An 8,145-nucleotide genomic window follows, 5' to 3' on the forward strand; every position below is an offset into this window, starting at 1 on the left:
CAGTGCTGCTTTTTTGTGGCTAAGATGTGGGCACATGCACAGTATCTCTTGCCCACACTTCCCACATGGTGCTGGACCACTCACATATTGCAGCAGCATGAGCATGGTATGCTGGCTTCCCTGCCTCCTGCAAAGAGGCCATGTGCTGCCAGATTACAGTTCCTGCCTAAATGTCCCACACTAATTCCACTCCCACAAAGTGTGTGATGGCCTGCTGTGACTGTGCATTTCTTGTTGCTAGAAGTGAACCATCCTAGTTCATAGCTCTGAGACTTCATAAAGGCAACAGAATCCCTTCCTGCAGTTAATACATCCATGTTTATTTAACTTATACTGGTCCATGGCATATTCTCAATTGGGTGGTCATCTCTGATCAGGTCATATAATTCCTGCTCACTTTATGATGTCTGTATTCCTGGGTATTAGCCATTTTGATGAAACTGTTGGAGGCATTACTGCTGACTCTGTAAGTTGAAAAAAAAAAATCCACACAGCAGAATTCCAAATCCTAAAGACTGGCTTGAAAAACTGTACTTATTTTTAAAAGGATAGTTTATTTACATATGAGCTTTTCACTTAAATTTGCTTTCTGTGTTCAGTTCTCAGGAACCGGAATAGCTAGGTATATTTGTTTTAAAACCTGAACCTGAGCTGTTCAATTCCCCCGGAACTGAGCTTAAAGAAGAATGCCAGCTATCAGAAAACGAGAGATTTCATGACAAAGTGTGACAAAGAAATAATAGAATTTAAGAAAATGCCAACAATAGAGACAAGGGCTTTAGGAATAAAACAAAGAAATAATAGTGGCTAAAAGCTGATGTTTATTATGGTAGTCAGTTTTTACTTTCCAGCCTCTTCTTTTCAGGAAGCAGAAATGTACTTACAGAGGGGCAGATGGGTGAAATCATGAATGCCGATGAATGGTTGAGGGGCCCATCCTGAAGCTATTCGGAGAGAATGGAAAAATCTCATTAGTAGGACAGTATCAAAATGCTCACCCCCATGTTGGTCCCTAGAACCCCCATGCCCTGCTATTTTATGTCTCAGGGTAATTGTTGCTAAAGACTACTGCATGTTGTAGTCAACATTTCTAAGAAGGTGGCGAATCAGGTCTGTTTCATTCTGTAAAGCATTGTACGCTTACATCCAGAGCTTTTTGTTTAAATTTGAAAGGAAAAAGTGAAGTTGAGCTTGGTAGTCAGGCAGATTACTTTTTTATTGGTTCGCTACTCTTAACATGCAGAAACTCTGGCTGGGTAAAGCACATATTTGCCACACGGAATTGGCAGAAGTACTTCTACATATATAATGCGCTCCCAGCACAGTTGTGGCCAAAAGTTGTGGCAATACACTATTCTGGCTTTTGAGCATCTACTTTCCTATGATTAGGTATCCCTTGCAAGTATTTCCAAGATCTGAGGAAAGATAAGAACTAGAGTTGCGTGCTTAACCACAGGAGAATACTGGGAGGGGATCCTGCCTTTCTGAAATCAACAGAACCCTGAAAACCTGGAGATGCCTGATTACCTACATTCTTGTACCTTTCTCACGTAAGGAAATACCTGTTAACACTACACAGGTTGCAGAAATGTTAATTACACCTGATGAGATTTTTTTTTGCAATGACCTAAACAGCCGTTAATATGGCTGTAACCGTGGCACTGTAGCCTGAGACCTTGATAGTGTTTGGCAGCAATGTGATGAGCAGTGTAGATGGAGCCATAAAGAGCTCACTGTTTATAATTACATCCTTGACTTTGATCCAAGGCTAATGTCTTAAAAACTTAGGATTATTTCATTCATTTAATAATGTTTAAAAGAAGAGCCATTATTCGCTGAAAGAAAAAATGAAGTTTACATTTTACATTTTCATACAAGGGTAATTGTGTAATGCATTTTCTTGTGCCACAAAACTCTAGTTTTGGTTTGTTCAATAACTAAGCAGAGTATAAATTCATACAGTTGACAAAAATAACCAAATACAAGAAGTCAGAATAGGGCCACCATTCTGTTTTCTGTCCATGCCATCAGACTGCTGCAAAGCACTAAATTCAGTGTGTTCCAAACAATTATTTGTATTACTGTCTACACTTCTTTAGCACTTGGAGATCTGACCCATTTTCATCGCTCTTTTGTACCTGGCTCTGTGCAAACACAAGAGAAGATACTCCCTTCCCTTTGAATACACACTTGCCTCCTTTACCTCTGAACTGAAGTGCAGGCAAGGTACATAAGCAGGAAGCCAGCAGCGCTTAGAAAATTCTCTGTTTCTATAGAAAGCACTTGTACACCTCAGCAGTGCAGACTACCACAAGTCTCTCAGTCTCTCCTACTCTCACCTTCTTATTGAGTATTGAATCAATCCTTTTGTTGTTAGCGAGCAGTGATGTGGTCCTGGCACATTTTAAAGATTTCCTTAGGCTATGTGATTTTCACTGTTGGTAACTCCACTCACATAGAAAATATCCCACAAAGAGGAAGGAAGGATTTCCATAAAAAGTACTCACAGACAATGGAAAAAAAGTACCACTGGCCCTAAGACTACCATTTCCTTCTCAAAGTACATGCTGCATTTCTAGAACTTTGCTTTCTCCTGTAAAAATCAAGTACATTTAGGGAACGTTAACAACAACCAATTTTTGGCCTACACAAACATCTCCATCTAAAAGTTCAGTCTTGCCTGAACTGAATCTTCTGTGTCACACATTATGGGAGTCTCTAGCACACTCCACACTACACTCTCTGGTTGTCTTAACACATGTGGATGTTATCATTGCATTCAGTTTTCTTCTGTGAGAATGAGGCACTGGAAGTTTTGCTTCACGCTGTTTTCCAGACTGTCATCCCAGGTGATGCTGCTAATGGCTTCTGCCCCATTGCTTCCTCCTCTACTCTGTGACGTATGACACGGCAGCAAGACAAACAGGGTGCTGTGTTCATCCTTCAAGGGTGCTGAAATCATGCCTGGGCACTCAGCAGGGGACATGGGAGAGAGAGGACCAGATCTCACCATTTTGAAAGGTATGTAAGTTATCTGCCTTCTGCCCAGGAAAAAGTGGCTATGGTACCCATTCTCCCCCTACCAATACTTTTAGGTTTAGCCAAATGTAACAAAGTACTGTGTTCTTCAGAGCTGGGCTGCTTTGTCGACACTGCTGAGCACCTTGGTGAGACAATGGAGGCAGGGATACCTAGACACTAATGGCCTGGGCCTCACAATAATGCCTTCCAGTTACAGGGCCTTTTGTGCTTAATTCTTTATGGTTCTTACAGGCCAGACATCTGTCTCTCCTCTTCGATGTCAGACTTCATATGAAGGCTGGATCCTTCACCTCCATGGTGTACCATGTAGCATCCTGTACAAAGGTTTAATTTCTCAGACCAGAGACACATCTGACACAATTGGTTATTGTACCTGACCTGATAAAAGATGGCCTTCACCTTGCTGAACTTGCATTAGAACTGCAGCCCTTTTACTGTAAACTGTTGGAACAGCTCCAATATCACTTCTGGGAAATCCTCACAGCAGCAAAACCCTAGTCCTCTCCCTGCATAGCCAGACATGAGCAATGATTTCTGCCAGTCCTCTCCATGCCTCTATGATGAGTTGGCCTAGAGTGGAACACTTCCCTTTTCTCATGGAAAAGAAGCATAAAAGGGGAAGACAACAAATTGAAATGAAACAGACTTAGTAAAAACAGCAGAAAGAGTATCAAAAACAAGTAAGAAAGGTAAAGGGAACAGAAGAAAGAAGAGGGAACAGTGAAAGTAATAATACACAGCAAATTAAAATCCAAATACTGAAATGCCTGCTTTGTACCCCATGGGACTTTGTAGGACAGTGAAGAGGTGTTCTTATGAGGAAACCCAGAGGAAATGTTTGGAAGGGCTCTATGTGCAAATGGGTAGGGCAGGGGAAGAAGTGCTTTTTTTCATTCATGCACACTGTGTAGGGAGCAGTAGGTGGAGGCGTGAGTTCTCCTCTCATCCGCACCCTGAGTTTGTCTGGAGTGCGAACAGTTGTTCTCCAGATGTCTCTGAAAAAGGAAAATAGTGTTTGCAAAGCTGAAAAACCGGGGGCCCATAACACACAGGTATTGTGCAACAGAACCGAGGCTCCTCTGACTCACCATTTTCTATCATCTACAGACACAGGTTTCCCCTGGATACAACTATTCTTTGTGAAAACTTTCTGGGCAAAAACAAACACAATATGAAAAATAAAATATTACCTAATGTAACAGTATGCTGAACAAAAAATTCTCCCTTTCAAAGTACCCGAAAGGATGAACCATCCCTGTAATATGGCTGATGTACTGGTGGAGAGTTTTCATCCAAATGTGATCATTAAAAAATAAGCTTAAATTAAGCAGGCACTTCAGTGTTAGGAGAATAAAGGACCCCAAAGATCTTACCTAAGGTCATAAAGAAGACTGTGGCAGAGCTGTAAACTGAGTTAATGTCATGAGGGCACCAGGCAGGAAATGAAGAGCCTTGTTCTTTGCCCTTGGCTCTGCCACCAACTTGCTGCATGGCAAATCACTTCCTCTTTAGGTGACTCAGTTTCTCCTATAGGCAAATTGAAATAATGATTCATCCTTGTAGAAGTACTTCAAGAATGACAATGGAAAATGTTACAGAAGAGCAAAGTAGGAATTCCACTCCAGTGCTGTCCCCAGCCTATCTTTTGTCCTCTTCTTGCTGGATTTTTTCAAGAATGATGTCTTTGTTACCGTGAATGGTATTTTGTTAGAGATAATAAAGCTGCAAAATTATATAGCAAAAGCAGAATTAAATGCTATATGATTTCTATTATGTCCTATAAACAAGCAGAAGATGTGCTAAAAGGAAGTTATCTGTCTTGCAGAATCAGCCAAGCAAAAAATGAAATGCCAATTCAGTACTCAGTCTGCAGGAAAAAGCAGTATGTGACTAAGGAATTTTAAAATTTGTCATACTGTAAGAGAAATAAGGTGGGCATGTATTATTAGACCCTTAAAGGTGTCGTGAAACAAGCACAGATATAAAAAACAAATGAAAGTATGTTAGATCATAAAAACAAGGTTATAATTTTAAAGTTAACAACCTTATTTACAGCAGAAACAAGAAAACAGCAGTTAAGGCACTACAAGAGGAGTACAGGCTTTACCTTGTGGTTGGCACCCAGGGAAATTGAATTAACCCTGCTACAAACTTCAAGAAGTAAAATGGGGAAGATAGGTAAACCAAAGTTTTCAAATGAGGCCTTTGTAATGTATTCCTTATTATCCAAGTGTCCCAGTTGAGTTGTACATAAGACCAGCTTTTATAAATATGAATTATTCACAAACCTAAACTGGAAAATTAGGATTAGAAATTAATTGGAAAACCATCTAGGAAAGTAGAGGAGGGAAACTTTGCCAGCTAAGATCTTTCATAGCTATTATTATTTACTTGAATGAGAGTTTTCAATATCATACATTTGCACATTTGCAACCTAGTGTACATCTGCCATTTGTTATAAACCATATGAAGAAGCCAGCAGTATCTTATATTGACAAAAATGGAACCTTCAAATTAATGCTTAAATCTACATTTTACATAGTCAACTGAATGTACAAAATATAGAAATTAGGTTTTGATTTTATTTATAAAATATTTAAATGCTTTGAAATCAAGAATATTGTTCCATCTCAGTAAAACAAATATCCAATAGGTCTTAAAACATAATTTTGTTTATGCTCTTACCCAGGCAAGCTTTTCATGCTCCTTTATCCTCAGCTCAAGGACAACACCATGTCCATTCCTAGATACATCTGGATCTATTTTTATCATATAAAAGAACATGAAGATATGTATGAAGCTGAATTGTTCTATGAAAACACTAACTGCTTCAGTTGTTTCCGTATATTTTGCATGATGCTATGACATTTATTTTATATCACTGCCTTGTAATTTCATTTTAGCTTTCTTTTATAACATTTATTTGCTTTCCATGGCTTTTTTACTAACTCTCTGGACCATTTCCTACTTAAATTATCGTTTACTGAAGCCATGCTTTAGAACCTATTACTCCTCGTTCCTTCCCTGAGGAAACATTTTACTATGCACAGTTCAGCAATTTTTATATCATTTTACATCATTCATCTTGACATTGTGTTGGCTGTACAAGTTCCCTCATTCATTCCGTGAACTGTGGAAGTCAGGGCCCTTTTAAATCTATCTGCAGTTGTCATTAGGATTTTCTGAAGAACTCATGCTAGACAAAAGTTTCTAAATACATCTTCTAGATAATATATACATTTTAGTGCTCTCATTATCCATCTGTTGCTCTCAGATTTCATGTTTTACTTTCATCTTTTCCATAATCTCACATTATTTCTTCTCTTTTTGACAACTGGTAATGCTTTATTGCTGTAACTTATGTAATGAATGGATTGCTGAGGATACATACAAATTCATCTACTCCATCACTCCCTCCACTGAATCTCTTCCTTCTATGCATTTCTGTATTGAATTTGTTTGTATTAGCATACCCACTACTCTTTGCCTGTTTGGTATTCATTGTGGAGTACTAAATGAACTATACAATTCAAGAACATGCTGTGTTTAAAGGAGTACTTTAACCTATTAATAAATATGCTACGAGATGCTGTTCTCACTCTGTTTCAGGTGTTGCCTGTTCAGTTTGGAACTAAAAAGGCTCTTCCTTGTTCTCTCCAATCTACCATTTGTGTGAAAATATTTCTGGTCCTGGCTGTTGAGAAAAACCTAATCTCCAGCAATTAATATGACAAAGAGAAATCCCAGTGGTGAGCTCTCCAAGCACTGTAGTCCTATGTATGTCACTATTTGCCGTAGATGCAGTCCCAGAAGTTTTCTGGAATGCCTACTGCTTTCAGTAAAAAAGCAGCAGCAACCTTCTGCAGAGATGTACAAGTCTTTTATTTTGTCAGGATATCCTATTTTAATTAGATGATTTCCAAACATGTAATTACATAAATATGAAAGATGTTTATTGCAATTAAAAAGGCTTGTAATTATTGTGTTTAATGCCAGACATATCATATGCTCTTGCTGATTGGATCTTTTCATAGTTTTTGACTTTGCCAGCACCCCATCCTTCTGCATCTGTTACTGCATTTCTTCTCTCAGCTTTCTTCCCGGAGTGCTAGGGATTACATCCCTTGGCATTCAGTTCCTCAACTCCTTTACCTGTCATTAACAAAGGGACTGCCCTCAGTCCAGATGTTTTGATTCTCTGTATCCAGTCCCACATGAAACCTCCCTAAGTCTGCCCCATGCCAAGACAGTTGAAAGTCAGCAAAAGATTTTGTACCCTAATACGTGATAAATTAGGCTTAGAAAGTGTAATAAACATTAACAGAAAACAAAAAGTGCCACTTGAATGACAAGGAAGCAGAGAAATCAAAACTTATGTGGTAGAAAATAATTTGCTGGAGAAGGAGAATTTCACAATCAGAGAATGTAAAAGGCCCTAATTAGAAGTTCTTTGTTTTTATGGTGTAGTCTTCTGGTGTTTCAGATCACCTCAGTGTGTTAAGCTTTTCCTTTTTTTAGCTTTATCACTCAATATACTGCATTTATTTCTAAAGGATGTTATGTTACACAGCTTTCCTTATACTGGGATGCATCACTATTCCTTTGCCTGCTTCCTGTGTAAGCAGAACTGCCACATGTCCTGTCTTCTGCCAGCACATGGATTCTGAATGAAGCTCCTATGAAGCACTTCTTCCAGGTTTCCCACATGTATGATCCCATCTCTCTGGCTGCATTTTAAAGAAAGCAACAAAACTAAGGAGTTCAAGGGGGTTTGCTCCAAGGGCAAAAGTAACTTCTTACCTTTGCTGTAAAAAAAATGGCCAATAGGCTGTGTATTTGAAAACAAAAAACAAACAAACAAACCCCAAAAAACAAAACAAACAAAAAAACAAAAAAAAACCCCAACAACAACAAAAAAACCCAACCAACAACAAAAAAAAAAAAAACAAAAAAACCCCACAAAAAACAAAAAAAAAAAAACCAAAACAAAAAAGCGAACAAAACAACAAAAAACCCGAAACAAACAAACAAAAAGGCTGACAAATTATTGGATCCCCACAGTGCCATACTTGCCATATTTCTGACACCACCTAAAATACACAC

General features: G+C 38.6%; 1 long non-coding RNA gene across 1 annotated transcript; it reads right to left on the minus strand.

Moving 5' to 3' along the window:
* Nucleotides 1–299: 299 nt before the first annotated feature.
* On the minus strand, nt 300–969 carry LOC121659600. Its single transcript, XR_006014383.1, has 2 exons — nt 885–969; nt 300–464 (listed from the first exon to the last, which is right to left on the minus strand). It is a non-coding gene; the product is annotated as an uncharacterized LOC121659600 (long non-coding RNA).
* Nucleotides 970–8,145: the final 7,176 nt, after the last annotated feature.

The sequence above is a fragment of the Corvus kubaryi genome, unplaced genomic scaffold (assembly GCF_017639235.1).
Source record: "Corvus kubaryi isolate FWS band 111438036 unplaced genomic scaffold, C.kubaryi_AGA036_p1.0 137, whole genome shotgun sequence".
Classification (NCBI taxonomy): Eukaryota; Metazoa; Chordata; class Aves; order Passeriformes; family Corvidae; genus Corvus; species Corvus kubaryi.